Source organism: Triticum dicoccoides, chromosome 5B, assembly GCF_002162155.2.
Source record: "Triticum dicoccoides isolate Atlit2015 ecotype Zavitan chromosome 5B, WEW_v2.0, whole genome shotgun sequence".
Classification (NCBI taxonomy): Eukaryota; Viridiplantae; Streptophyta; class Magnoliopsida; order Poales; family Poaceae; genus Triticum; species Triticum dicoccoides.
This window is the reverse complement of record NC_041389.1, coordinates 352,877,577-352,884,192: the sequence shown is the minus strand read 5'-3', so window position 1 is coordinate 352,884,192 and position 6,616 is coordinate 352,877,577.

Here is a 6,616-nt window from a genome sequence, read left to right as displayed (position 1 = left end):
GCCCCCTGGGCAACCAGGGTCTATGCCAACCCGACGTCTTGCTCATCCGGTGTGCCCTGAGAACGAGATATGTGCAGCTCTTATCGGGATTTGTCGGCACAGCGGGAGGCTTTGTTGGTCTTGTTTTACCATCGTCGAAATGTCTTGTAAACCGGGATTCCGAGTCTGATCAGGTCTTCCTGGGAGAAGGAATATCCTTCGTTGATCGCGAGAGCTTATCATGGGCTAAGTTGGGACACCCCTGCAGGGTATAATCTTTCGAAAGCCGTGCCTGCGGTTATAGGCAGATGGGAATTTGTTAATGTCCGGTTGTAGATAACTTGACACCAGATCCGATTTAAAACGCATCAACCGCGTGTGTAGCCGTGATGGTCTCTTTTCGGCGGAGTCCGGGAAGTGAACACGGTTTCTGGGTTATGTTTGACGTAAGTAGGAGTTCAGGATCACTTCTTGATCATTGCTAGCTTCACGACCGTTCCGCTTGCTCTCTTCTCGCTCTTATTTGCGTATGTTAGCCACCATATATGCTTAGTCGCTGCTGCAGCCTCACCACTTTACCCCTTCCATTCCCTTTAAGCTTTGCTAGTCTTGATACCCATGGTAATGGGATTGCTGAGTCCTCGTGGCTCACAGATTACTACAACAACAGTTGAAGGTACTGGTTATGCGATGATTATGACGCGAGAGCGATGTTTGCTTGTTTGGGAGTTCTTCTTCTGCTTCTTCTTCGATCAGGGGATAGGTTCCAGGTCGGCAGCCTGGGCTAGCAGGGTGGATGTCGTTTGAGTTTCTGTTTATGTTTCATCCATAGTCGGATGTTGCTCTTATGAATTGTGATGATGTATTTGTGTGGCAATGTATGCCTTATGTATGTATCCCCATCTATTATGTAATGTTGATGTAATGATATCCACCTTGCAAAAGCGTTTCAATATGCGGGTCTATCCTTGGTGGGACCTTCGAGTTCCTTTTGGATAGGGTCGCATATTGGGCGTGACAACATCATTGGATCATAATATGTGGCATAAAGCACCATGTTCAAGTAGGTGATTACAGTGGGGTGTGGGAGAGTGGACCGCCAAAAAGAGATTAGGAACGTGATGAAGATGGTGATGTTGATGAAAACGATCACTGCGGCGATGGTTCCCCTAATTGCAATCCGGCGCCACCGAGAGAGAGGGGGAGAAGGTCTTCCCCTTGTGGTTCCTCCTCCATGGCCTCCCCCTAGATTGGGAGAGGTTCTCCCTCTGGTCCTTGGCCTCCATGGCAATGATGGCCCCCTCCGGGATCCTCCTCCATGGCCTCTGGTGATGATGGAGCCCTCCGGCAGGGTACCGAAGAGGGCCTAGATTGATTTTCTGTGGCTACAGAGGCTTGTGACGGTGGATCTCCCGGTCTAGGTTTCTTTCTGGGGTTTTTGGTATTTATAGGAATTTTTGGCGTCGGTCTCACGTCAAGGGGGTCCAAGAGGCAGCGACAAGGTAGGATCACCCTACCGGGGTGTAGGGCGCGCCCCTCTACCTTGTCGTCACCTCGGGTCTCTTCTGGCCCAACTCTTGTGCTTCAGGGGTCTCTCTTGGTCCATAAAAAATCATCGTAAATTTTCAGCCCATTCCAAGAACTTTTATTTCTGCACAAAAAACGACACCATGGTAGTTTTGCTGAAAACGGCGTCAGTCTGGGTTAGTTCTGATCAAATCATACCAAAATCACATAAAATTGTTGTAAACATAGCTTGAATACTTCATAAATTATAGATACCTTGGAGACGTATCAACATCCCCAAGCTTAATTCCTGCTCGTCCTCGAGTAGGTAAATGATAAAAGAAATAATTTATGAAGTGTGAATGCTAGCAAGTGCACAAGTTTGATCAATGTTAATTCCATTCACTTTTTCTAGCATCATTATATATCATAAATAGTAACTCATCTCATAAAACTTCTATTAATCAAGTAACAAGCTATTCACATGTTAAAGTACAGACCATAAAGTTTCTTGAAAACTAACAAACCATATTCTTAGTCATCAAACAATTGCAATTCATCTTATTTTTAGGAAGGGTCTGTGTAATAGCTTTGATTTAGCAAATTCCACATACTCAACTATCATATAGTCTTCCATGATTCTAACACTCAAAGCATATTTTTAGAACAAATAGCATCCGTCAAACACAGAGAAAGATAGGGGCTTAAGTTTTGCCTCCCAACTTATTTATCATATAGATAATTGTCAACAATAAGAATTCATGATTAAATATATTTGAATGGCCATATGTGCTTAGATCTTTCCCCACTACATGATGGTTGCCAACTAAAGAATAATTGAGGTTGAAATAAGAAGGCATACTACTGACTCTTGCATAAAAGAAAATACATGAAAGTAAAGGATAGGCCCTTCGCAGAGGGAAGCAGAGGTTGTCATGCACTTTTAAATATTGGATGTGCAAACCCTTAGTGTAAAGGAACGTCACATTGTATTGCCATTTGTGATAGCAACCTTCATTATGCAGTCTATCGCTTTTATTTCTTTACCATCACAAGTTCGTACTACGCATATTTTCCCTTACAATAAAAGATCATACATATTTAGGAGCAATTTTTATTGCTTTTTTCACCGATGACAACTTACTTGAAGGATCTTACTCAATCCATATGTAGATATGGTGGACACTCATGGCATGAAATGGGGTTTGAGTGTTTTGGATGCACAAGTAGTATCTCTATTTAGTACAAATTTTTGGCTAGCAAAAGATCCTAAGAAAGAACCACATGTTAGAGGATCCATAACAATATAACTTCTATGCAAATATACCTAAACATAATGCATTACGTTGTCTTCCTTGTCCAACTTCAACTAATTTGTTCAAGTTTGGAAATAATTAATGGGGCTCACAATCATAGAAGATGTCTAAGATAGTATATTTATATGTGAAATCTCTCTTCCTTCAATATTCTTTCATGAATTGTTCAAGTGACCAATGTTGTGTTTGTTAACTTTCAATAAATTTTACCACCTATACTTCTTATATGTGAAGTATTTACTTCCCATGGGATAAGAATATGAAGCATATATAATTTAAGCTTTATTATATTCAATTCATTCAACCATTTACTCATAGAATATAAGTGAAGCACGAGAGTAAATGACAAAACTACTCCAGAAAGATATAAGTGAAGATCAATGAGTTGTCAAATAGTTAAATAGCCATGGGAGGACTCTCTCTCATTCAAGATTTCAGATCCAATGATTTTATTCAAACAGCAAGTAAAATGAAAATACGCTCCAAGCAAAACACATATCATGTGACGAATGAAAATATAGCTCCAATTAATGTATACCGATAGTTTTGAAGACGAAAGAGGGGATGCCTTTCGAGGCATCCCCAAGCTTAGGCGCCTGAGTCTTCCTTAAATATTACCTTGGGGTGCCTTGGGTATCCCCAAGATTAGGGTATTTCCATTCCTTACTCTCATCCTATCGATATCTCACCAAAAACTTTAAAACTTCAATCACACGAAACTTAACGGAACTTCGTGAGATGGGTTAGTATGATAAAGAGCAAGTCATTCACTCTGGTACTATTACGACAAGATTCATAATTGTTCTCACATAATGCCTACTGTACCATATTATTTTTACAATTTATATTGAGCAATATAAGGCATAGAAACTAGAAAAGAAGCAAACTATGCATTGAAAAAAGAATCTGTCAAGAACAGAACAGTCTGTAGTGATCTGAACAACAACCATACTTATGTTACTCCAAAAATTCTGAAAAATAGGAAAACCTAGGAAATTTGTATATCTTCGGATCAAAATCACACGTTTGTGATTTTTGAAAATTATTTTACTGAGCGCAAAAGTTTTGGTTTTTCAGCAAGATCAAATCAACTACCGCTGTAGGCCATCCCAAAGGTCTTACTTGGCCCAAACACTAATTAAAACACAAAAAATACTACAGAGGTAATAATGTGTATTTATTGAAAAAATAGAACCAAAAAACCAAAAGCATAAAAATAAAATTGGGTTGCCTCCCAACAAGCGCTATTGTTAATGCCCCTAGCTAGGCACGATATTTTAATGATACTCTTACAAACCCAATTTTGATGATAGTCTTATTCATACTCCAAAAATATAAATGAATTTCATGGAGCATTCTACAATTAATATAGATTTAACAATATCCAAGCTCAAAAAAAAATAAGTGAAGCACACGAATCATTCTATAAATCCATACTCAAAAGATTTTAGTGAAGCACAAAAAGCATTCTATAAATTCATACTCAAAAGATTTAAGTGAAGCACAAAGAGGATTTTATAAATCAATGAAGGGCTATCTCATACTAGCATGGTTCATAAAGGAAAAGAAAAACACAAAAGACGCAAATCATGTGAACAAAACAAAAACAGAGATATACAGATAATTGTTGAAGAAGAAAGATGGGATGCCAACTGGGGCATCCCCAGGCTTAGATGCTTGAGTGTCCTTGAAATATTTACTTCGGGTGCCTTGGGCATCCCCAAGCTTGAACTCTTGCCTCTCCTTATTCTTCTCATATTGATAACACCTCGATCTTCGAACACTTCATCCACACAAAACTTAACAAAAACCTTGTGAGAACCGTTAGTATAATAAACCAAATCAGTACTTTTAGGTGCTCTTGTAAACTCATCCAATTTCATTTTAGCATTATCTCTACTGTATTCCAACTTCACCATGGTTCATACCCCCCCCCCCGATACTACCCATAGATTCATCAAAATAAGAGAACAACAGATAGAAAACAGAATATGTCAAAGACAGGATAGTGTATAGCAATCTGGAAACTTCGTATACTTATGTAAATCCAAAAATTCTAAAGAAAATTAGGAAACACTAAAAAATTTGCATAGCAGTACTGTGTAAAAATTTCAGAAACTCTTGTCGTTCCGATAAAAAATGAAAATCACGCACTACAGCCAAAGTTTCTATTTTTGCACACCACATAGCAAACAAGCAATCTAATCATCTTAAAACCAAAACTTGGCACATTATGTTTATAATACAATGGATATATACAAGGGTATAATTATTTTTGAGAAACTTCCATGAAAAATTCTACATTGTTTCCATGAGCATGAACACAAGTGTTCAAGGTCGACCCTCACTTCTCCAATGCATAACCTTCCAATCACTTCTCTTTTTGAAAAAAGTTTTTAGGCATAAGAGGCAAGTAATTTTTTTTAATTTTTTTATTTTAATTTTTTTTATGTTTCACCCACAACGAAAGAAAACAAAAACAAAAGGGAAAACAAAATCTACTTAGTGAAGAAAGCAAACAAGCACACTCGAGAATATCAACCCCACACTATTGCTCCCCGGCAACGGCGTCAGAAAAGAGCTTGATAATCCCCAGGTGCAAGGAATCATCATAGAAATTTCCAAAGGTGGAAGTGATAAGTATGGAGTGTCGAACCCACAAGGAGCTAAAGGTAAGATCAATATTCTCTCAAGTCCTATCTGGCACTGATACGACTCTATGTACACCGAATGTTTGCTTCCATCTAAAAACGAGAAATAAAACTACGTTGTGGGTATGAAGAGGATAACTTTGCATGATATCGGAGAACTAAAATATGAAAATAGGTGATGTTAATATAAACTTAGAATATATTATAAATAGCGAGTGTGGAATAATGATGGGTCGGTGTGCGGAATTGTCCTAGGCAATTGTTAACAAGATCGGTAGTCGTCATTGCAATTTCATATGAGGGAGAGGCATAAGCTAACATACTTTCTCTTCTTGGATCATATGCACTTATGATTGGAACTCTAGCAAGCATCCGCAACTACTAAAGATCATTAAGATAAAACCCAACCATAGCATTAAAGTCTCAAGTCCCCTTTATCCCATACGCAACCCCCTTACTCGGGTTTATGCTTCTGTCACTCAAGCAACCCACTATAAGCGAATCATGAATGTATAGCAACACCCTACAACGGGAATCCTTCACGTGTGCGCGGCACGGAAGGCACCATTGGACAGCAGCAAAATAAAACATACAACTCCAACCAATCTAGATCCTCAATCAACCATAAACACAAAAGAAATCTACTCAAAACATCATAGGATGGCAACACATCATTGGATCATAATGTGTGGCATAAAGCACCATGTTCAAGTAGGTGATTATAGCGGGGTGCGGGAGAGTGGACAACCGAAAAGAGTTGAGGAACGTGATGAATATGGTGATGTTGATGAAGACAATCACCGCGGTGATGGTTCCCTGGTGGCACTCCAGCGCCACCGAGAAAGAGGGGGAGAAGGTATCTCCCTTGTGATTCATCCTCCATGGCCTCCCCCTAGATGGGGAGAGGTTCTCCCTCTAGTCCTTGGCCTCCATGGCAATGATGGCCCCCTCCGGGATCCTCCTCCATGGCCTCCGGTGATGATGGCCCCCTTCGGCAGGGTACCGGAGGGGGCCTAGATTGATTTTTCATGGCTACAGAGGCTTGCGGCGGTGGAACTCCCGATCTAGGTTTCTTTCTAGGGGTTTTGGTATTTATTGGAATTTGTGGCGTCAGTCTCACATCAAGGGGATCTAAGAGGCAGCGATAAGGTAGGAGCACCCTCC